This window comes from Triticum urartu, chromosome 7 (genome assembly GCF_003073215.2).
Source record: "Triticum urartu cultivar G1812 chromosome 7, Tu2.1, whole genome shotgun sequence".
Lineage (NCBI taxonomy): Eukaryota > Viridiplantae > Streptophyta > Magnoliopsida > Poales > Poaceae > Triticum > Triticum urartu.
The window spans coordinates 176,519,200-176,544,822 of NC_053028.1; the positions used below are offsets into that span (position 1 = coordinate 176,519,200).

General features: G+C 45.6%; 1 pseudogene; it reads right to left on the reverse strand.

The window, feature by feature from the left end:
* Positions 1-1,589: 1,589 nt before the first annotated feature.
* On the reverse strand, positions 1,590-2,680 carry LOC125524508 (annotated as a pseudogene).
* Positions 2,681-25,623: the final 22,943 nt, after the last annotated feature.

Below are 25,623 nucleotides of genomic sequence, written 5' to 3' on the forward strand. Positions count from 1 at the left end.
TACACAAACCTTAACTGAATGAAAATGGCATAAAAATGAGAAAGATCCTTCCCGCCGCCAAGGGCAACAGTCCATCATGCCTCCTTGGCCCGGAGACCACAGGAGGTTGGTGGATAGGTGGCAACACAAACAGGAGGCAGAGGAACCATAATTGCATGTGCGCCTGAAGTCGGAAAACAAAAAGGTATGAGCACAAGTCTATCGATCACGCCGCCCGCGGCGATGCTCTTTCCACCGCTCCAAGCCAGCCCGGGGTGCGCCCATCATCAGTGCACCAACGTCAGGCAGTTCCCTTTCCAGCTACATGCGCAAGATGTCATCGCAGGCCAAAGGCTTCGAGGTACGTACTCGCTCCAAACTCATTCATGACCACTTTGCTAACCAACACACATACGCACGTACATGTGGCTAGAGATAGATAGATAGATAGATAGATAGATAGAGAGTATGACTTCTGTTTGAGCATGAGAGACTGTATACCCGTGAACATGACATTTTGGTGACGTTATAAAAACCTTCAATTCGCAATGCAAAATATTAAGTACTGCATTATGTCTCATACTTAACTATTGGATGTAATAATGTCTTATATTATGAGATGGAGGGAGTATGTCATAATTATGCAAGTCGGAAACCCTTTGAGGAAAAAAGCAGTTTTTCATCGGATCATCAATTACGAGTAGCCAAAGTAAGGGGAACGAAATTAAGTGACGATAACTTCAACAACAAAGAGTACATGAATTACTAGACAACAAGCCCACATTAGGTAAGCAGTACGCACACACAAACCATGGCCGGGTCGACACGGCAAATTTTTACAGCACACACGACACATAAACTAATGCGTGCTGCCCACGCGGCTAGCCAGATTGGATGGGCTTGTTCTGTGATTCTTCTGCTGCTGGCTTTGGCTCCGGCTCCCCCGTGCCTACATTCGGCACCGGCACGCTGTTGGACGAGCTCTCCTCATCGGCGCCGTACCTGTAGTATTGCTGGCCACGGCACACGTTGATTCATTTTTTCCCCAGCATATGCATGTGCGGTTTGCTCAAAGGGAAGTTGGTGCAAGTCTATCGATCATGCCGCGCGATGATGTCCTTTCCACCGCTCCACGCCAGCCCGCGGCACGCGCCCCATCAATACAACAAGGTCAGACACTTTCCTTTCTAGCTATGCCCGCAAGATGTCACCACCGGCCAAAGGCTTCAAAGTACGTATGTCGCTCCCAACTTATTCATGACCACTTTGCTAACCGACGGACATATGTATGTACATGTGGCGACAGAGCCAGAGATATAGATAGATAGATAGATAGATAAATAGATAGATAGATAAAGAGAGAGAGAAATAGAGTATGACTTCCATTTAAGCGTGAGAGATCGTATGACCCGTTAATATGACATGTTCGTGACATCATACGAAGGTCTAATTTGCAACGCAAAATATTATATACTACAGTGTGCATCACAATAATACAGAAGTCGGAAACCTTTTTGAAAATAAATGTGATTTTTTCACCTGATCATCAATGATGAGTAGCCAAATTAAGCAAAACCAAATTAAGCGACAATAACTTCAACAGCAAAGAGTACATGAATTACTAGAGGACAAGCCCACATTAGGTAAGCAGTACATGAATTACTAGAGGACCAGCCCACATTAGATAAGCAGTACGCACACACAAACCATGGCCGGATCGACACGGCAAATTATTACACTACGCAGGATGCAGAAGCTAACGCGCGCCGCCCACGCGGCTAGCCAGATTGGACGGGCTTGTCCTGTGATTCTTCTGCTGTTGGCTCTGGCTCTGGCTCCCCCTTGCCCTCCCCCGGCGCCGGCACGCCATTGGACGAGCTCTCCTCGTCGCCAATGCCGGCTCCTCCGTTGCTGCTACCTGCGCCGTACGCTCCTTCCCCGTACCCGTACCCGTAGTATTGCTGGCCCATGACACGCTCTCCGCCGAACACCTGCTACTGCCCGCCGACGTTGGCCCGCACGGGTGCCATTCCGACGGCGTACCCATGCACTGGAGCCCGGGGCCCATAGATGCCCTGCTGCATCTGAACCTGTAGCGGAGCCGGGGGAGCATACAAAGGCCGCTGCACCTGATTCTGAACCTGCACCGGAGCCGGGGGAGCATACACGGGCCGCTGCATCTGATTATGAACCTGCACCGGAGCTGGGGTCGCGTACATCGGGCGCTGAGCCTGCAGCGGCACGGCGTGGATCACATGCGAGGCCGCACGGGGAGGCGCACTCATCACGGCGCGGCTGTAGCCTGCAGCGGCACCACCTGTCCCCGCCTCGGGGTCGCGCATGCGCTCCAGGAAGACGCTGAGGGGCACGACGTAGTCGTCGAAGCCGAGGCGGTTTAGGGCCCACACGATGTCTTCGGCGTTGACGGTCTTGCGGCGCTGCATGCGGCACCGTTCGTTGGCCTCGCCGGTGACGAAGCTGATGAACTCCGACACGCATTCCTGGATCGCCTCCTTGGCTTCGTCGGAGATCTTGGCGTGGGCAGGGAGCGCGCGGCGCATGATGCGGATCACGTTTGCGATCGGCATCAGCCGGTCCTGCTCCCGCACCACCGGCGTCGCCTGGGTAGGCGCCGGCGCCGCTGGTCCGTTGGGGACGCCGTCGTTTTCCATGGCTAGGGTTAGGCAAGGTGCAATGCAGGTAGTCGCACTTGGCTTTAGGGCTGTGCTTCTGATCGAGTTGCTTCAGTGTGTTAAATAGGCTGAGATAGGTATTAGGTGCTGGCTTAGCTGTCCTTTGTGTTACAGATCAAACGACAAGTGTCCATTGAGTGGTTCTGGCAGAGACATGTACTCATGAATGAGGCTATTAATCAGAGGAAAACGATAAATGTGGTTATAACCGTTGGTGGTGAGGGCCGTAGTTTTTCTTTTCTTTTCTCATGACCTGTAGACAGGTCATTTTGAAACTGAAATGGCACATTAAGGGCATGGGCTGCGGAGGCTATAGCAAATGCTGGTCTCATCCCCTCCACATAGGATTGTACTGGTGAAGCAATCGCTGCATGTGATTGTCCTTGTTCATCCACTCATGCAACAAGTAGGCTTCCCTTCCTTTTTCCTTTCGCTCATGCTTTCCGCGGCCAAGCAGCGGCGACTTCTGCAGGCGACTATGACATGCTGCGAATCCACCGTCCCTGACACCCGAGTCTACCTGGCCTGCGGGGAAGCTAGTTGGGGCGACGCGTTGTACATGCCCTAAACACAAAGCAACAAAGCTGAAACGTAATGACAACCAAATCAATGGCGGCACAGAAATTTTGAAGATGGATATCCAGAACAAGAAAACCTATGAAACTACAAGCACGAAAGAGATTGAATCTGTAATACAATCTATAAATTTGCTAGGAAAAAGAGAGTGAATCTAAAATAAACGTATATAATTTCAAAATTTTAATAAAATAATAAGCAAATGAATATTATGTAGAATTGTGTGTAGTAATGTCAAAAATATATAATAAAAGTGAAAGAGAGAAAAAAAGAAACAATACCAAGAGAAAAGTACAAGAAAAAAAGTTACAAAATAAGCTGAAATAAAATGCTATGAGGAGATACTGAATTAAACCAAGACCTCTTACTTCGATGAATAAGAAACAACTTACTAAGCTACTGTAATCCCCCTATTTTGAAATTGTCTTCTTAATTATATCTTGCCTACGAGACAAGGTGATATTAACATATTAACGTTTGCTTACCAATATATTTTGATATTTAGCTGAATACCTATGAATTATGATTGGATTGCTCCCGAGTCAAATGGAAACAAGTAGTATCAGCGATCTCACACACCGCGGAGCCTCAACAAAATATGGGTAGGTGCATGCCCAAATGATAAGGCACCCATTCTTTTGTGAAAAATATCTTCACGTACTTTATTGTTGTCTCCAAGCTGTTGACACAACAAATTTATATAGTGAAACAACTTCATGACAAATTTAATGGCTTCTACTTCATTTCCGTGCAAACAAAAAGAAGAAGATAAAAATCTACTTTACCACAGTTTGATTACATAGTTTTTAGGACCTCAAGTTCTTTTTTTAGAAAAACCCCAATATATTACTTAATGATTTTTTTGGACACAATACAAACGCTTCATACATGTGCACATACACTCACCCCTATGAACACATGCACGCACGGACACCTTACCCCTATAAGGACCTCCGAGATACTGAGCCGACACATTATCTTGAGATTGACGAAGTCTCGACAGACGCCTACGTAGTTGACGGGAACATCTCCTCTCACTTAATGCACATTGCCAAAACTTGTCAGTCCCATGAGCCACTTTGGTAGCCTCTCTCTTGACTTTGGTTGGTTTGAAATTCAGTAGTAGTTGAGAGATTCCGAACACCTCTATCTTCAAACCAACCAAAGTGGATCCGCTCAAAGATCCTATGAGCAAACATCTAATCAATCTTCGGGGTAATAGGATGGTCCAAATTGAGAACGATGTAAAGTCCCACCAGGCATAGACGCAATTCAACCTCTTTTGCACGGGAGCAAACATGCATAAAATCCTAGGTTGAAACTAAGATCTTGCCCTCAGAGCCTCTTGCCATAACTCCCGGGCTAGCCAGCTAGAAATTTTGAGCAACAAAGCTAGCATCCACATCTAACTTACTGCAATAATCAATCGGAAGTGGCTCCCACAACAGACTTCTAGAAGTTGGTTTGTCACCAAGTTGCTACGGGACACCAGTTATTTGTCTTTAACTTCAAGTACTGAAGAAGACATAGTAAAACTCAAAGAAAAAAAAGGACCAATAGTTGTCCAAAATATTAACGGATGCCATGATAGACGCATTTCCTCTCCAAAAAATCACATCATTCCTTAACGGCCAAGCCCTCCAGAATAGAAATAAAATCTTGGAATGAGTGGAAGTATCAACTCTGTCGAGTAAGACCAACAACCAACAGACATGTCTTAAATGTATTTATAATTTTTTTATTGTTCCGTGCTATATTTATATCATTGTGGTATAGTTTTGACACAAATTTCTCAGTGCCATTTGTTGTTTTTGGAGTTTCCATGAAAATTATTTTTTTGGGACCAAAAAAATCCAGAAAAAATCAGCGGAAATATGAAGTCTAGACGCTTCAAGGGAGCTCCAACATAGGCCAGGGTGGCACACAGGGGACCCACGCACCAGGAGGGGGCGCGTGTGGTGGGCTCATGTAGGCCTGCTTAACCTCCGATCCACCACCTCTCGGTCCCTGTGCCATTATATACCTTCAATACCCTTCGTGATTTGTAAACCCGATTTTTTCTGCCACTGCACACGTCTATTTTTCATGATCCAGAGGGGAAATTCTTCACGGTGGCCATCTCCATTAACTTGAAGGCCGTCATGATTACCCGTGAGTAGTTTTGTTTGGACTATGGGTCCATAACAGTAGCTAGATGGTTCCCTCTCTCTTGCTTCTCAATACATCTCATGAGCTTCCCTATATGATTGCGATCCATCTGATGTAATCTGTTGGTGTGTTTGTCGGGATATGATGAATTGTCGTTCTATGATCAAATTTATTCATGAATATTTTTTAGATATATTTGGTTTCTTTGCTAAATAATTCTTATTCCTATATACTCTCTGATCTATTCTTCCTTGTTTGGCCATGTTTGGGGTTTGATCTTGAAGAGGGAGTTGTGTATGATAGTTGGGTTCAACTGTGCAAGTTAGCTACCAATGTGATAGAAAGTGGAAAAGTCTTGTATCGTGTTGTTGCCACTAGGGATAAAAATATGCTTGTGTAGTTGCCCTTTGAACACATAGTGAAGACAAAATATCATCTACTTCATGTCATCATACTCAATGCAATAATCTGGTTTTACTTAATACTTTAAGATGCATGCTGGATAGCAGTATTGCGTGGATTATTAGTTATAGATGCAGTTGGATAAAAGTCTATAGAGTTACGAACATGATAATCATATCTTAATTATGCAATGAATATTCATACTCATAAAAATTTCAATTTAATTTAAAATGGAGCCCCGTTGGCGACCCCGTTGGCATCGGGGTTCACACATAGTACATTTCATTGTTGCATCTTCACATGGCTAGGTGAATCGAGAGAGGTCAAAGGAAGATGAATCATGGAACCACATGCAATAATTAACATAGCTGTGAATCTGATGATTGAATGGGAGCAGACACATCCAACTCTCGTGAGAGTGCCAACTCCAGCTCAATGTGAGCGGTGGCTCCCGACCGAGAACAGCTAGATCAAAGCTAATGAGGATGGTGCACTATCAAGTTTTGGGAAGAAGGGGGAGTTGTGTGCTGCTGAGAGATCACCGTGGAGCGTTTTGGGCATGCGTGTGTCATTTTTTCTGTCAGCATATGTGGAACCCCGAGCGGACAAAGGTTTTGTCGTGTGATATGGAGAATCTCTTAATTTAGTGAGCTTTTGAGCACCAACGTGTTGTCACGCGATGACACATATACCTCTGTGTTATCGCTTCTATCCTATCACAACCAAGTTGCTTGCATGCATTTGTTGTGTGCTAGCCATCTTTTGACGTCAACTTATGGGCAAATGCTTCCAAATTTTTATCTAGGCATTAGTACACAATTTATGTATTCAAATATTACAGGTCCAGGTCGGATGTATGACAATCGTGAACAGTGATTTATTTTCATATTTCAAATGGAATTTTTTTGTTAGGTGTGACTAATGAGAACCTTCTCTATTCACATAAATAATGGTATTTTTCAAACATATATAATCCCATAAAAGCAAAGTGAATCTAGAATTGACTTGAATGCACTAAATGAATGTGGATACGATGAGGCATGTTTCTATCAAAGTATTTGTTATTTAATTGAAGACAAACTCTAATGATTAATGAGGTGCATGATGTACACCCTATATGTTGTATGGAGAATCTTACGAGAACTGATATGCGAGAACAAGTCATCGCTTCCAATATATCACTTCATCAACTGCAGTGGTCAGGCTTTGAGTCTGACTCAACTTCACACCTTGTAACACAAGCAAGAATCCTTTCTTTGACTCATCCATTTTGAACTTCTTCAAAACTTTGTCAAGGTATGTGCTTTGTGAAAGTCCTATTAAGTGTCTTGATCTATCTCTATAGATCTTGATGCCCAATATATAAGCAGCTTCACCAAGTTATTTCATTGAAAAACTTTTATTCAAGTATCCTTTATGCTATCCAGAAATTCTATATCATTTCCAATCAACAATATGTCATCTACATATAATATCAGAAATGCTACAGAGCTCCCACTCACTTTCTTGTAAATATAGGCTTCACCGAAAGTCTGTATAAAACCAATGCTTTGATCACTTCATCAAAGCGTAAATTCCAACTCCGAGATGCTTGCACAAGTCCATAGATGGATCGTTGGAGCTTGCACACTTTGTTAGCACCTTTAGGATCGACAAAACCTTCTGGTTGCATCATATACAACTCTTCTTTAAGAAATCCATTAAGGAATGCAATTTTGACGTCCACTTGCCAAATTTCATAATCATAAAATGCGGCACTTCTAACATGATTTGGACTGACTTAAGCATCGCTACGGGTGAGAAGGTTTCATCATAGTAAACACCTTGAACTTGCCGAAAACCTTTCGCGACAAGTCGAGCTTTGTGGATGGTGACATTACCATCAGCGTCCGTCTTCTTCTTGAATATCCATTTATTCTCAATGGCTTGCCAATCATCGGGCAAGTCCACCAAAGTCCATACTATGTTCTAATATGTGGATCCTATCTCAAATTTCATGGCCTCAAGCCATTTATCGGAATCTGGGCTCATGATGGCTTCTTCATAGTTCGTAGGTTCGCCATGGTCTAGTAACATGACTTCCAGAATAGGATTACCATATCACTCTGGTGCGGAATGTGCTCTGTTCGACCTACGAGGTCCAGTAGTAACTTGATCTGAAGTTTCATGATCATCATCGTTAGCCTCCTCTCTAGTTGGTGTAGGCATCACAGGAGCGGATTTCTATGATGTGCTACTATCCAAATTGAGAGAAGGTATAATTGCCTCATCAAGTTCTACTTGCCTCCCACTCACTTCTTTCGAGAGAAACTCCTTCTCTAAAATTGTTCCATTCTTGGCAACAAAGGTCTTGCCTTCGGATCTGTGGTAGAAGGTGTACCCAATTGTTTCCTTAGGGTATCCTATGAAGACGCACTTCTCCGATTTGGGTTCGAGCTTATCAGGCTGAAGCCTTTTGACATAAGTTTTACAACCCCAAACTTTAAGAAACGATAGCTTAGGTTTCTTGCCAAACCACAGTTCATACAGTGTCGTCTCAGCGGATTTAGACGGTGCCCTATTTAACGTGAATGCAGCTGTCTCTAATGCATAACCCCAAAATGGTAGTGGTAAATTGGTAAGAGACATCATAGATCACACCTTATCTAATAAAGTATGGTTACGATGTTCGTACACACCATTACACTGTGGTGTTCCAGGTGGCGTGAGTTGTGAAACTATTCCACATTGTTTTAAATTAAGGCCAAAATCGTAACTCAAATATTCGCCTCAGCGATCTGATCGTAGAAACTTTATTTTCTTATTACGATGGTTCTTCACTTCATTCTGAAATTCTTTGAACTTTTCAAATGTTTCAGACTTGTGTTTCATTAAGTAGATGTACCCATATCTGCTCAAATCATCTATGATGGTCAGAAAATAATGATACCTGACACGTGCCTCAACACTCATTGGACTGCATACATCGGTATGTATTATTTCCAATAAGTCATTAGCTCGCTCCATTGTTCTGGAGAACGGAGTTTTAGTCATCTTGCCAATGAGGCATGGTTCGCAAGTATCAAATGATTCATAATCAAGTGATTGCAAAAGCCCATTTGCATGGAGTTTCTTCATGCGCTTTACACCAATATGACCTAAACGGCAATGCCACAAATATGTTGCACTATCATTATCAACTTTGCATCTTTTGGCATCAATATTATGAATATGTGTATCACCAGAATCGAGATTCAACAAAAATAGACCACTCTTCAAGGGTGCATGACCATAAAAGATATTACTCATATAAATAGAACAACCATTATTCTCTGATTTAAATGAATAACCGTCTCGCACTAAACAAGATCCAGATATAATGTTCATGCTCAACACTGGCACCAAATAACAATTATTCAGGTCTAAAATTAATCCCGAATGTAGATGTAGAGGTAGCATGCCGACGGCGATCACATCGACCCTGGAACCATTCCCGACGCGCATCGTCACCTCGTCCTTAGCCAATCATCATTTAATCCGTAGCTCCTATTTCGAGTTACAAATATGAGCAACCGAACCAGTATCAAATACCCAGGCGCTACTACGAGCATTAGTAAGGTACACATCAATAACATGTATATCAAATATACCTTTGTTCACTTTGCCATCCTTCTTATCCGTGAAATACTTGGGGCAGTTCCGCTTCCAGTGACCAGTCCCTTTCCGGTAGAAGCACTCAGTTTCAGGCTTGGGTCCAGCTTTGGGCTTCTTCCCGGGAGTGGCAACTTGCTTGCCATTCTTCTTGAAATTCCCCATCTTTCCCTTGCCCTTTTTTTATTGAAACTGGTGGTCTTGTTAACCATCAACTCTTGATGCTCCTTCTTCATTTCTACCTCCACAGCCTTGAGCATTGCAAGAGCTCAGGAATTGTCTTCTCCATCCCTTGCATATTATGGTTCGTTGTAACACTCCAAAAATTTTGCCTTGGTTTTAGCAAATTCTCTATTTGTTTTGAAAGGGGTTATTTAAATTTTTTCTAAAGGACTCTCCCTTTCAAAAACTTTTCTTTTATGACAAGTATTTTTGTTTGGATTCATCCCAAATCTTGATCTTTGGCTTTGAGGGTTTTTCATCTTATGTTGGCTCAACACAAATAACATTGGAAGGTTTTTGCAATACTTTTCATTTAAAAAGAATTCCATTAAAACTCTTGGATTTATTCTTCCTCTTTCAAAAAAATATCCTCTTGCCATGGCCTATGAAGAAAATTTTCTTCCAACACTATCTACTCACTTTGAGTCAAGCCAAGCATCCTATTCCAGCAAGTCTCAACCTCTTTAAAATTTTATTTCTATTTATTTTGCCCTCAAAATCAATTTCTGTCATTTACTTTGACCTTGGTGGTTTACAAAGGAACTACCAATTTTCCTTTGAATCTTGATCCCAAATAAATTTCTCTGGATAGTCCTTAGCACCCTCAACCAAGATCCATCAAGATCCACTGGTCCACAGTTCAAAATTTTCAAAATTTGCCCACTGCAAGTTTGGACCAGATTTGCCATTTTTGGTGAAATTCATACTTTTGCTTCTCCTAAAAATCTGAGATAATTCATGCAGCCTCCAGATATATCAAGAGACCACCTCACCAAAGATCAGCTCCAGAAAAATTTCCCACATGCCAAAATAATTTCATCGAACAGTTGGCATGCACTGTTGCTGTTCAAATTCACTAAAGTTTCAGAGTTCAGTGTCTAGTTTCTGTCGACAGTGTTGTTTCTTCAGAGCGCGGCGTCAATCTCGCCAGTGCCTGCGTTGGCACCTTGCGCACTGCTTCTCCTTCTTATCCAGTGCGCCGCTCGATCACTTGGACGGGCGCGAGCGTCGGCGGTGAGCTGGCAGGAGTGTATCGCCCACGTGAGCGGCGACAGCAGCGCCCGCTGCGGCCGTTAGAAGGGCTTGGCATGGAACGGAGCCGTCCAGCACCTCCCAAGCCACCCGAGGCATCCGCGTGGCCGTCCCCTTCCCTGTGCACGCTGCAGCACGGTCGCCGTGGCCTGAGAGGCGCAGAGCGCGCTCTCTGCCGTCGGCGTGCCCGTGAGCCGTTCCGTCGAGAACGTGGAGTGACGCCCAAGATTTTCCAAGTTCAACCTCTGGATGGAACCAGTAGACCATCACGTTGATGCCCAATCGCCTAAAACCCCCGTTCGGCCACCGCCTCGCCATAATCACCATCGGAGTTATCCCGTTCACGGCAACCACCTCGGATCGGCTATAAAAGGAGCCCTCGAGCTCACCTTCGACGCTGCACCACACCTCCACCTCACCAGTGCCCCGCCTAGATACTAGGAAGACCTTGGGGAGGCCTTCTTCCCCGACTCCGGCCGCCCTGATCCGCTTCGGGCTCCGGCAAGATTAGCTCGAGTGCGTGCACCCCCGCCTCCCAAGTTGTACCAGTGGCATCCTAGTGCACCCACTCCACTAACCCACGCCCCAATTTGAAGCTTGCAGCCCTCCCCGGCGAGATCCACCGACGCCCGAGCCGCCGTCTGCTGGAGTGAAGGCCGTCGTCGACGTGGGGCTCGCCGACGACCAACTCCACCACCCACAGACGCGGGGGAGCACCGTGAGTCCGTAGGTACCAGCCCCTCCCCCTACCTCGCCGGTGACCACCACAAGCTTCGGGCGCCGGCGTGCTCTGCTTTTCCTTTTCAAACATTTAAACCTGACGGGTGGGACCCCCTCGCCAGCCTCTCTTTTCTAATCAAACTGTTTCTCTGGAAAGCGCCTTCGGGCAGAGTACGTTTTCCCTGTTGGGTGACGTATTTCTCAACGAAACGTTTTCAGTTTTATAAACTAAACCCTGGATACTTTCTGTTTCATTACAGATAAGTCCCTGGGCGAAAACCTTTATAACTTTTTAACAGAAGATGATTTTGAATTGATTCTTTTTCTGTCATCTTTATTTTTCCATCTAGTTTTTTATCATATTTATTTGAAAAAAAATTGGGACAATTTTTATACACACACGGTATTTACGTTAGTGTGCGATTTCTTTATACCGTACATTCCGGAGGAGGTGACGGAACCACGAACTTCGCCGAGCTAGACTCCGACTACTCCGAACCAGGCAAGCATGTTTGAACCTTTGATATGATGAGTGTTTTGCATGTTTGCTTGAGTAGTTTTCTCAAGGCAAGCTACAGGTGAGCTTCTAAGTTGATATGTTCATATGATGATAAGATAACCTGATCATGTGGTGGCATGATAAGTTGTAAGCTGGTATTGTTGAAGCATGCCAGTCTTACGTCAACCGCGTAACTCCAGTGTTAACGTGGAACAAGTGTTGTTCCCGTTCGTCCCCGTCCGTGCCACCACATGCTTTCAGGTTGTACACACCAAATAGAGGGGCCGTGATGAGGGTTCCATGGCCCTGGATTAAAGCCCGTCATCCGGTCAGGGGGCATGGGTGTTTCCAGTTGGGACCGAGAGGGGGGCACCCCTTAGAGCGCGCGAATATAAATTTGATCCCATGCTATTCGAGGTTGTAGCCTCCCCGTCTCAAAGTTTTTCTTGAACGTTGCCTAGGGTGACCCCTGGCAGCAGAATGTGGAATAGGTGTGTACTGGTCAGATGTGTTTCTTCTAAAATACCGTAAACGGAACTAGTCCTTCGTGACTACTGAAATCCATTGGCTGTGGAATAACAGTGCAAACTCTGCAGAGTCATAACCATTCGAGTAACCGTGTCCATGGTCAAGGACTTTGATCAACATATCAGTGTAAGTCTCCGTGTCTGTCTCAATATCCGTCTCAGTGACAGTCTCTGGAGAATAAGTATGGAACTGAGAGTGGTAAACTCGGCTGAACGTTATTCCTGTGAACGGACTAACCAGTTTATTATTATACGCTGAGTATTTCCTTGTGATGGTTTAAATTCATGAACTACTTGAATTCGAATGATGAACTATAAGCCCTTTGTGTGATGTCGCTCGGATGTCCAACTGTGGCATTCTTGTTATTTACTTTCGATATAAGCCCTTTACGTGATGTCGCTCAGACGTCCGACTGTGGCACTCTTGCTATTTACTTTTGATATAAGCCCTTTATGTGATGTCGCTCAGACGTCCGACTGTGGCACTCTTGCTATTTACTTTCGATATAAGCCCTTTATGTGATGTCGCTCAGACATCCGACTGTGGCACTCTTGCTATTTACTTTCGATATAAGCCCCTTAGGTGATGTCGCTCAGACGTCCGACTCTGGCATCCTTGTTATTTACTTTCATTATAAGCCCTTTTCGAGATGTCGCTTAGATGTCCAACTTTGGCCCGCACTGTTATTTACTTTTTCATATAAGCCCTTTTCTGTGGTGTCGCCCCGACGCCTGACTGTGGCATGTTAATTTATTTTTCTATTACCTTTCGAGGCGTCGCTCCAGACACCCGATCGGTCTTCAGTTATTAAGTTGGGATTTCGGGAGGACTACCGCCTGACTTCCTTTTATTTATCGTGCAGTGCAAATTTATTATCAGAATGTGCATTACCAATCTGCTCATGTGCATCATGTTTGCATTTGTTATATCTTATGTCCAAACTGTCTTGTGAGTACATTCAAAGTACTCACCTGGCTTGTTGATTTGGCCAGATGTTGATGAAGGCGATCTTATGGATGAAGAGTTCGATAGCGAGTCTGACGCCTAGAGGAGTCCCAGTCAGTCCCGTGCGATCCTGGAGTTGATCACTTGTATTATATACGCTTCCGCTACCCAAATAAAATCATCGAGCCTCACTCCGACTTTTGATGAGCTATAAGATTTAGGAGTCATGTCACCCAATCACTGTGACATACCCATCACCACTTTTATTACGAGTCAGTAGTTATGCCACCATACCGTTGTGTCATATACGCCTTTATGTGTAATATCGACGCACTTGTAATAAATTGTTGAGCAGCCTCAGCTCAATCTTGTATAATATTTAGTACTTCTGGATTTCTGTATCAAGGATTTGTCTACCGGTAAGAAGGATTCTTCTGTACTAGTCAATGCAGGGATCGGCTTTTCAATAAATGTTTTGTTGGAAAACTGGTCATGACAAACTTGGTATCAGAGCCAGGCTGACTGTAGGAGGCCACTAGGTGCATTCGCTAATCGGTTATTAGCGTATTAAGTGCTATTTTAGCGTTTTGCAAATGTAGCGATTTTTCTGTTAGTCATCATAAATTTGTGATCTGACTATTCGGAATTTTTGCCTACCTTTGTAGATGGCTGGCAACGACTGTGAGTCACAGGTGTTCGCCAATGTTCCTGAGGGGTTCATCAAGCTTCTCGTCTCCATCACCAAGGTCGCGATCGGGCAATCGGCTCGTCCGAAGTTCACACTCTACCAGCACAAGATCAACGACAGCGTGTCTATGTACCAGGCCGCGGTGCAATTCAAGGGAGGACGTTCTGAGTCACGCCGCCTCCGATTTTTGGGAAGGGCCTTTCCTACGAAGAGGCATGCCATGCAGATGGCTTCCCGTGAGGCGATAGCTCGTCTCCGGGATGTGCTCCCTTCGATGAAGACTCGTCGCTACCGCTACCTCCCATGCCACGTGCCATACACTTGTCACTATGCATTCGCTTGCGCTAGGGGAGAGAGAGATGAGGCTATTGAGATGCTTGTTGAGTATATGAAGGCTCTTGAGGCAACTTTTGAAAACCTCATGGATGACCTTGTGGATGCTCGTATGGACTTCGTTCAAGGCTGTTCCGCCAATAGGAGGGAGCTCCTCCATACAGCACCACCGCTGAATTATGTCTCGTCCTCAGCATCCTATACACCTGCCATCTTAGCCACCGCTCGCTGCCTGCCTACTACTGAGGAGTTTGACCAGGTCATTGCTCCTACTCCAGTCAGAGCTGCACCACCTACCGCGCCTGCACTAGTCCCTCAAACCAGTTTTTCACGCCTGGAGCCTATTAGTGAGGAGGAGGTTGAGTCTCCAGCACCACTGGGTCTTGCCCTCGGCGGGCCGAAGGAAGTTTTCACCATCTACGACTGAGTACGCATAGCAGCCATGCGATGTGCCAGCTTGTATGATATGTTTATATGTACATAGCTTTGGCGAGAAGTAGTTTATGTGCGCATCATGTAGGAACTCGGAGAAGTGCACTAGCCTAAATAACATGTCAGAAATGTGTACGCACATCCTGAGTGATGTACTGTATAATTACGGCTTGCGTGTAAGATATGTACTGAGCGGTCCTTCTCCATGCGCAATCAAGTATTTTCTTGAAAAATGTTGGAATGCTTAAAATTTCCGCCTTTACAAAATTATTTATTTTTGCCACTCAGTTTTTATCATGAGTTTTTGCAAAAAATACCCCAGAGTGGAATATGCCTCGTCCCTGGACTCATTCCATGCCAAGTCCGCCGGAAGAAAATTATGGTACCAAGACAAGTAACAATTTCACACAGGGGCAGTCAAGTCAGCAAGGCAGTGAAACAGCATTTTCTCAAGTATGCCGCCTTTATGAGCAAAGCCAGCAGCAGCATCAAGAAATGATGAACCATGTTATTAATATGGGAAATCACCGTGAACCATATCAGCAGCATTCCAAATTATCTGAGCTACAAAAGACACGTCCCCCAACGTTCTCTCACACTGATAGACCTCTTGAGGCCGATGATTGGCTTCGAGACATTGAAAGGAAGTTAATTATCGCACAATGTTCAAACCGTGAGATGGTACTTTATGCACCTCACTACCTCACAGGAGCAGCCGCATCATGGTGGGAGAATTTCCTACACATGCACCCCAATGAAAATAATATCACCTGGGAAGAATTTAAAGAAGGTTTTCGTGGGGCGAACATCCCCAGAAGCATTATGAAGATCAAGAAAAGAGAATTTGATGACCTCAAACAGAGGAGCATGACAGTAACTGAGTACAATAGTCAGTTTACTATATTATCTCGTTATGCCAACGAGGAGCATATGACTGAAACAAAAATATGGAAAAATTTCTGGACGGTCTGGCACCAGCACTTAAATGCCAGCTGGTCATACACACCTTTCCGGATTTCAAAACTCTTGTGGACAAGGCCATTACATTGGAAAATGAGCGCCGCAGCTTGGAGGATTTTCGCAAGCGGAAAAGGGACAAGACTACTCATGCTCGCAACAAACGGAACAATACTGACCTTCAGAAGATTGGAGCGAACAAACCCACAACCAATGTTCCACGCCCAAACAAAACATTTCATGCAAGGGACAAGGATTTTACATATCGCCCAGGTGTTACTTGCTACGCTTGTGGAGAAGGACAATATGCTAAACAGTGCCCAAAGCCATGAAACTCGACCCCAAAACCGAACAACAATGGAAACAATTCAACACACAAGCGCAACAACTTCAACCCCAATAACAATCACAAGAAGGGTCACTTGAACCATGCGACCAAGGAGGAAGCACAAAATGCCCCGGATATCGTACTCGGTACGTTCCCTATCAACACAATACCCGCCACGGTTTTGATTGATTCTGGTGCTTCTCACTCGTTCATTTCAAAGAGTTTTGCTTTGCAACATGATTTTTTGATGCTTCCTTTGGAAAAATCCATGATCATCAAGTCCCCCGGGAATAAGCAAATCACTCAGAGTTACTGCCAAGGTGTGGTTACTGAGTTTGAAGGACTAAAGTTTCAGGAAAACCTCATTGTGTTGGAAAATAAGGACTAGATGTTATCCTAGGAATGGATTGGTTAACCACCAACAAAGGATTTATCGATTGCTTCAACCGGACTGTAATTCTCACTCACCACCACGGGAAGACAATAAAAGTCGCAGCTCAAGAAAGACCAAGATCAGGACAACCAAAGTTGAACAAAGTGGACATTTTAGAGCTAAGGAAAGTTGCAGTGGTATGTGAGTTCCCTGACATATTTTCGGAAGAACTACCAGGCATGCCGCCAGATTGGGAAATAGAGTTCATCATTGAACTAGCTCCTGGAACCACCCCCATTTACAAGAAACCCTATAGGATGGCACCCTCCGAGTTTGTAGAATTAAAGAAGCAAATAAAAGAATTACTAGACAAAGGATTTGTACGAGCCACCTCCTCACCTTGGGGTTCACCAGTATTATTTGCCAAGAAAAAGGATGGGACACTGAGATTATGCATAGACTATCGAGCACTCAACATGGTCACCATCAAAAATAAATATTCGATGCCACGGATAAATGATTTATTTGACCAGCTCGCACAAGCCAAAGTTTTCTCTAAAATTGATTTAAGGTCAGGATATCATCAATTAAAAGTACGGACAGAAGATATCCCTAAGACAACATTCACCTCCAGATACGGATTATATGAGTTTACAGTAGTGCCGTTTGGACTAACAAACGCCCCCGCATATTTTGTCCATCTCATGAACAAAGTGTTTATGAAATTTATGGACAAATTTGTTGTGGTGTTCATTGATGATATTCTAGTATACTCTAAGACACCAGAAGAGCATGCAGAACATCTCAAGATTGTACTGGGAGAATTGAGGAAACACCAATTATACGCCAAATTCAGCAAATGTGAATTTTGGTTAAGACAGGTTGGTTTTCTAGGCCACGTATTGACCCAAGAAGGTGTTGCCATGGAGCCAGAAAAAGTCAAGGCCGTACTTGGCTGGAGGCCACCGGCCAACGTAACAGATGTCCGAAACTTTCTGGGAATGGCTGGATACTACCGAAGGTTTATTGAGGGGTTCTCCACCATAGCAAAACCAATGACAAAGTTACTCAAGAAGGATAAGAAATTTGTATGGACTGAAGCTTGCGAGAAAAGTTTCCAAGAACTCAAGAAGAAATTAACAAAAGCACCAGTATTGGTTATACCAGACATACACAAAAGTTTTGAAGTGTATTGTGACGCATCCCGGAAAGGCCTCGGATGCGTGCTAATGCAAGAAGGCAAAGTAGTCGCATACGCTTCCAGACAACTTCGAAAGCATGAAGAAAATTATCCCACTCATGACTTAGAATTGGCAGCAGTCATTCATGCACTCAAAGAGTGGAGACACTTTTTGCTTGGAAATCGTTGTGAAATATATACGGACCACAAAAGTCTCAAATATATTTTCACACAGCCAGAGCTCAATTTACGGCAATGGCGCTGGTTGGAATTAGTGAAAGATTATGATGTTGGCATCCACTACCATCCAGGAAAAGCGAATGTAGTGGCAGATGCTCTTAGTCGAAACCCCAGCTCAGGCAACGACAGTCCACATAACTTGTGACCTGAATTTCAACATGAGTTCGCCAAACTCAACTTGGTGATGGTCACGGAAGGCACTGTGTCAAATTTGCAAATACAACCCACCCTTGTGGAGCAGATTAAGAAAGCTTAGCATGGACATCCCAGGATTGAAGGCATAAAAAGAAAAGTAAGCGTGGGCAAGGCCTCAGAATTCGTCGTAGACGAAGAGGGAATATTATGGTACGGAGATAGGCTCTGCGTGCCAAATATAGAGGACCTCAAACAACAAATTCTAGCTGAAGGCCACGCCGCCCCATATTCAATCCACCCTGGAGGAACCAAAATGGATAAGGACATTCAGGAAAGATTTTGGTGGCACGGTATGAAGAGGGATATAGCCACCTTCATTGCATGTTGCGATTCTTGTCAACCCATTAAAGCCGAGCATCAAAAACCAGCGGGACTATTACAACCACACATGATATCTGAGTGGAAATGGGATGAAATTGGGATGGATTTTATTGTTGGACTACCTTGGTCACAACACGGAAATGATGCCATATGGGTCATCACAGATAGATTAACCAAGGTGGCACATTTCATCCCAGTAAATACAACCCACACCACTCAGAAGCTTGCCAAGCTTTATCTCTCCCGTATAGTTTGTCTGCATGGAGTTCCAAAGACTATAATATCCGACAGAGGCACTCAATTCGTCTTGAAATTCTGGGATTATTTACAACAGGCTCTGGGAACTCAACTAGCATTCAGTACAGCATACCACCCCCAGACTGATGGACAAACTGAACGCGTGAACCAAATTCTAGAGGACATGCTGAGAGCATGTGTCCTCACCTGTGGAACCAGTTGGGAAGAAAGCTTGCCATATGCCGAGTTCGCATACAACAACAGTTACCAATCCAGTCTACAAATGGCACCTTTTGAAGCCTTGTACGGGCGAAGATGTCGTACCCCATTAAATTGGTCAGAAACAGGAGACAGTCGTATCTTCGGCCCAGACATGCTCAAGGGGGCTGAAGAGAAAGTTAGAAAAATCAGGGACCGGCTCAAGACAGCTCAAAGTCGACAAAAGAGTTATTACGATCGAAAACATCGTGAAGTCAGCTTTGAACCCGGTGATTATGTGTATTTACGAGTATCTCCTATGAGGGGCCTGCAACGGTCCAAAGTTAAAGGAAAGCTAGCACCAAGATTTATTGGACCACTCTGTGTGGTTGTATGGAGAGGTACAGTAGCCTACCAGCTAGACCTACCCAAAGAGCTGTCAGACGTCCACGACGTGTTCCACATCTCACAGTTAAGGAAATGCGTAAGCAACCCAGAGAAGCAAGTGTCACATGAGAGCATTGACGTGCAACCAGACCTCACCTACAGGGAACGTCCAATAAAAATATTAGAAGAGTCTGAAAGGAGGACCAGTCAGAAAACAATTAAGTTTTTCAAGGTTCGGTGGAGCAATCACACCGAGGATGAAGCAACATGGGAAAGAGAGGACTCTCTCCGGGAAGAGTACCCACACCTATTTGAGGATAAGCTGAAATCTCAGGGATGAGATTTTTCCTAAGTGGGTAGGTGTTGTAACACTCTAAAAATTTTGCCTTGGTTTTAACTAATTCTCTATTTGTTTTGAAAGGGGTTATTTAAAATTTTTCTAAAGGACTCCCCCTTTCAAAAACTTTTCTTTTATGACAAGTATTTTTGTTTGGATTCATCCCAAATCTTGATCTTTGGCCTTGAGGGTTTTTCATCTTATGTTGGCTCAACAGAAATAACATTGGAAGGTTTTTGCAATATTTTTCATTTAAAAAGAATTCCATTAAAACTCTTGGGTTTATTCTTCCTCATTCAAAAAAATATCCTCTTGCCATGGCCTATGAAGAAATTTTTCTTCCAAAACTATCTACTCTCTTTGAGTCAAGCCAAGAATCCTATTCCAGCAAGTCTCAACCTCTTTAAAATTTTATATCTATTGATTTTGCCCTCAAAAGCAATTTGTGTCATTTACTTTGACCTTGGTGGTTTACAAAGGAACTACCAATTTTCCTTTGAATGTTGATCCCAAATAAATTTCTCTGGATAGTCCTTAGCACCCTCAACCAAGATCCACTGGCCCACAGTTCAAAATTTTCAAAATTTGCCCACTGCAAGTTTGGACCGGATTTGCCATTTTTGGTGAAATTCATACTTTTGCTTCTCCTAGAAATCTGAGATAATTCATGCAGCCTCCAGATACATCAAGAGACCACCTCACCAAAGATCAGCTCCAGAAAAATTTCCCAGATGCCAAAATCATTTCATCGAACAGTTGGCATGCACTGTTGCTGTTCAAATGCAGTAAAGTTTCAGAGTTCAGTGTCTACTTTCTGTCGACAGTATCATTTCTTCAGAGCGCAGCGTCAATCTCACCAGCGCCCGCGTTGGCACCTTGCGCACTGCTTCTCCTTCTTATCTAGTGCACCGCTCGATCACTTGGACGGGCACGAGCGTCGGTGGTGAGCTGGCAGGAGTGTATCGCCCCCGTGAGCGGCGACAGCAGCGCCCGCTGCGGCCGTCAGAAGGGCTTGGCGTGGAATGGCGCCGTCCAGCACTGCCCAAGCCACCCGAGGCCTCCGCATGGCCGTCCCCTCCCCTGTGCACGCTACAGCACGGTCGCCGTGGCCTGAGAGGCGCAGAGCGCACTCTCTGCCGCCGGCGTGCCCATGAGCTGTTCTGTCGAGAACGTGGAGTGACGCCCAAGATTTGCCAAGTTCAAACTCTGGATGGAACCAGTAGACCATCATGTTGATGCCCAATCGCCTAAAACCCCCGTTCGGCCACTGCCTCGCCGTAATCACCACCGGAGTTATCCCGTTCACGGCAACCGCCTCGGATCAGCTATAAAAGGAGCCCTCGAGCTCACCTTCGACGCTGCACCACACCTCCACCTCACCAGAGCCCCGCCTAGATACTAGGAAGACCTCGGGGAGGCCTTCTTCCCCGACTCCGGCTGCCCCGATCCGCTTCGGGCTCCAGCAAGATTAGCTTGAGTGCGTGCACCTCCGCCTCCCAAGTTGCACCAGTGGCATCCTAGTGCACCCACTCCACTAACCCACGCCCCAATTTGAAGCTTGCAGCCCTCCCCGGCGAGATCCACCGACGCCCGAGCCGCCGTCCGTCGGAGTGAAGGCCGTCGTCGACGTGGGGCTCGTCGACGACCAACTCCACCACCCACAGACGCGGGAGAGCACCGTGAGTCCATAGGTACCAGCCCCTCCCCCTACCTCGCCGTGGATCGTCGCCGGCGACCACCGCAAGCTTCGGGCACCGGCGTGCTCTGCTTTTCCTTTTCAAACATTTAAACCTAACAGGTGGGACCCCCTCGTCAGCCTCTCTTTTCTATTCAAACCGTTTCTCTGGAAAGGGCCTTCGGGCAGAGTACATTTTCCCTGTTGGGTGACGTATTTCTTAACGAAACATTTTCAGTTTTTGTAAACTAAACCCTGGATACTTTCTATTTCATTACAGATAAGTCCCTGGGCTAAAACCTTTATAACTTTTTAACAGAAGATGATTTTGAATTGATTCTTTTTCTGTCATATTTATTTTTCTGTCTAGTTTTGTATCATATTTATTTGAAAAAAAATTGGGACAATTTTTATACACACACGGTATTTACGTTAGTGTGCGATTTCTTTATACTGTAGATACCGGAGGAGGTGACGGAACCGCGAACTTCGCCGAGCTAGACTCCGACTACTCCGAAGCAGGCAAGCATGTTTGAACCTTTGATATGATGAGTGTTTTGCATGTTTGCTTGAGTAGTTTTCTCATGGCATGTTTATATAAGGATATTGTGAATGTTATTTTGCATGCACGGTAAGCTACGGGTGAGTTTAATACGACTCACTATAGGGCGAATTCGAGCTCGGTACCCGGGGATCATGTGGTGGCATGATAGGTTGTAAGCTGGTATTGTTGAAGCATGCCAGTCTTACGTCAACCGCGTAACTCTAGTGTTAACGTGGAACAAGTTCTGTTCCTGTTCATCCTCGTCCGTGCCACCACATGCTTTCTGCAAAGAATGCGGTTTAGTAAGTTGCAAACCTCTCTCCTTGTACACACCAAATAGAGGGGCCGTGATGAGGGTTCCATGGCCCTGGACTAAAGCCCGTCATCTGGTCAGGGGGCATGGGTGTTTCCAGTTGGGACCGAGAGGGGGGCACCACTTAGAGCACGCGAATATAAATTTGATCCCATGCTATTCGAGGTTGTAGCCTCCCCGTCTCAAAGTTTTTCTTGAACGTTGCCTAGGGTGACCCCTGGCAGCAGAATGTGGAATGGGTGTGTACTGGTCAGATGTGTTTCTTCTAAAATACCGTAAACGGAACTAGTACTTCGTGACTACTGAACTCCGTTGGCTGTGGAATAACAGTGCAAACTTTGCAGAGTCATAACCATCCGAGTAACTGTGACACCCTCGATTTAATCGTACACTAATCATACACGCAAATGTGTACGATCAAGATCAAGGACTCACGGGAAGATATCACAAGACAACTCTAGACACAAATTGAAATAAGACAAGATTTATATTACAAGCCAGGGCCTCGAGGGCTCGAATACATAAGCTCGAATACACAAGAGTCAGCGGAAGCAACAATATCTGAGTACAAACATAAGTTAGACAAGAATGCCTTAAGAAGGCTAGCACAAAAGCAACAACGATCGAAAAGGGCAAGGTCTCCTGCCTGGGAGCCTCCTAACTACTCCAAGTCGTCAGCGGTCTTCACGTAGTAGTAGGCATCCTTCGGGTAGTAGTAGTCATTAGTGGCGTCGTCTGGCTCCTGGGATCCGTCATTTGGTCGCAACAATCGGGTATGGGCGAAAAGAAGTAGCAAAGCAACCGTGAGTACTCATCCAAAGTACTCGCAAGACTTACATCAGATCTAAACTAAGTATGCATCTGTATCAAAGGAATGGGTTGTATCTTGGACTAAACTGCAGAATGCCAGAAGGGAAGGGGAAAGCCTAGCCTATCGAAGACTAGCAACAGGAGGGAGTAGAGTAGCATAAAGTAAAGTAGCAGTAATGTTATCAACCTCGGCCAGAGATCCTTTCTCGACTCCCTGCGAGAAAGCCATCCCAGAGCTATACTATCCAGTTCTCATCTCCATTTCTCATATTCATTTGTCATCACAGTCCATTCTCATCTCAGGTATCCAGTTCTAGTTGTATCGATCGGGATACAACTCCAAGTGTCCCTTACCGTAGGACAGGCTATCGATAGATGTTTTCTTCCCTACAGGGGTGCACCAACTTACCCACCACGCTCGATTAACTCTGGTCGGACACACTTTCCTGGGTCATGCCCGGCCTTGGCCAAACAATACGCCGCAACCCGACATAGGCTTAATAGAGAGGCCAACAAGTTAGACGAAACCTATGCCCCCAGGGGTCATGGGCCATCTCCCCGGGAACTCCTGCACGTTGCGTACGCGGCCGGTGAGCATACCTAGCTACCGCCTTCAACAAGGTAGGTTTTTTCCAGTCCAACCCGGTGCGCGCCGCTCAGTCGCTGACGTCTATTAAGCTTCGGCTGATGTATACGACGCAGAATGCCCATACTATGCCCACGTGATGGTTAGTGCTATCAGGCCAGAGGCCCCTCAGATCAAATATCCAAATCATGTGACCCTGTCGCCCCGTCTCGAGTACTTGCTGCAAGGGCTTAGAATGCCCGGGCACGCCTCGTAAGTATCTCGCGGGCACCTTCCAGGTCAACCCGACTCCACATCACTCGCAATTAAGCTCGCGCGGGTACCCCTCAGGGTCGACCCGTCTTTAGTAACATGGCTCAGTGTAAAGTCATAGTAACCATAGTAGCTGTGTGTCTAACACAAAGGGGAAAACCCGAGGAATCACCCCCGGTGAATCCCACTCGATGTAATCATCAAGGTGAACGTAAGAGGATCCACCCTCGAGGTTCACACTTGAGGGGTTGCACGATAGAGCGGTAACGGAAGTGGTTAAGGAGGAAATCACCCTCGATGACCTCGACTGTATAGCTACACTATAGAGATCTCATCAGGAGTGATGTATGAGGTTCACTCTCGGCAGTCGATAGTAACTCTGTAGTGTCGTACAACTAAGGGGGTGCTGTGCGGTGTCGGGGCCTGGACGTCGATCACATTGATCGAGTCATTGAACATAAAGCGAGGCAACTGGGACAAGGTGGGGGTCACTGATGGATCACTAACCAACCTATACTAAGCAGTTTAGGATAAGCATGTAAGGTATGAAATCAGGTGACAACAATAGGCTATGCATCAGAGTAGGATCATACAGAAAGCAGTAGCAGTTCTAATGCAAGCATGAGAGGGAAAGAAATGGGCGATATCGGAATGCTCAAGGGGGGTTTGCTTGCCTGGTTTCTCTGGCAAGGAGGGGTCATCGTCGACATAGTCGATCACAGGGGCGGCATCGGTCTCGGGGTCTACCGGAGAGAAGTGGGGGAAGAAACAGTAAATATAAAGCAACATAGCACCACAAAGCATAACATGGCAATAAGATGTGTCGGTTGTGACCTAACGTATGGCTACGCGATAAAGGTGAAGGGGGAAAACAACCGGGAATGTTTTCCCGGTTCCGGACCTGTGTCAGACATATGACCGGAGGGGTAATGTTCCATGTTCAGATAGTTAGAGGCATCTGACAGGTAAACAGACTGTGTATTCGGATTCGTTGGATTTTTCTGAGCAACTTTCATATAGAAAACATTTTCATCAGAGTAACGGTTTAATTACTATGAATTTCTAAAGGTTTAAACATTTTCTGGAATTAAATAAATTAACAGAAATGGAATATGACCTCAGCATGGCGTATGAGTGACGTCAGCAGCCAATAGTTCGGTTGACTGGTCAAATTGACATGGGGGACCCACCTGTCATAGATAGTGGGTTAAACAGGGTTCAAACTAATCTAAATTTAGTTAGTAAAACTACTGGGCCCACCTGTCACTGTATAATTTAGGTTAACTAAACTAATTTAATTAATTCCTGTTAATTAGGGGGGAGGGCCCCACTGGTCAGAGGCTTGGGGTTGCCCAGTCAGTAGGGTTGACTGGTCAAACCAGTCAACTAGTGTCCTTGGGCCCCACTGGTAGTGACACAAAGGCGGGGCCCACTGCACCACGTCTGTGTCGGCGCCGGAGACAACTCCAGCGACCAAAAATGCGGCGGAGCGGCTCGGGACTTCGCCGGAAACGGGCTACGGGGCACCGTTTGGTCCGCGCGATAGCGCATTCGAAAGCGGAGGCGAAGCCGCGTCATTTTGGGGCTACGGCACGGCCGGAGCGGGGGTGCAACGACGGCGGCGACCTCAACGGCGGAGGTCGAAGCTCGGGCATGGGTGGAATCGGGCTAGGAGCACGGGCGGAGGCGCGGCGAGGTGCGCTGGGCTGCTTGAAACGTGCTGGGCACGGTGCCGTGCTCGACAGAGGTCGAGGCGAGCATGGCCACGACGGCTATGGAGCGGGGCGTCGGCGAGCTACGACGGTAGCGGCAAGCAAGCTAGAGAGTGAGGCGGCTTACGCGAGAGAGGGGAGAAGGGAAAGG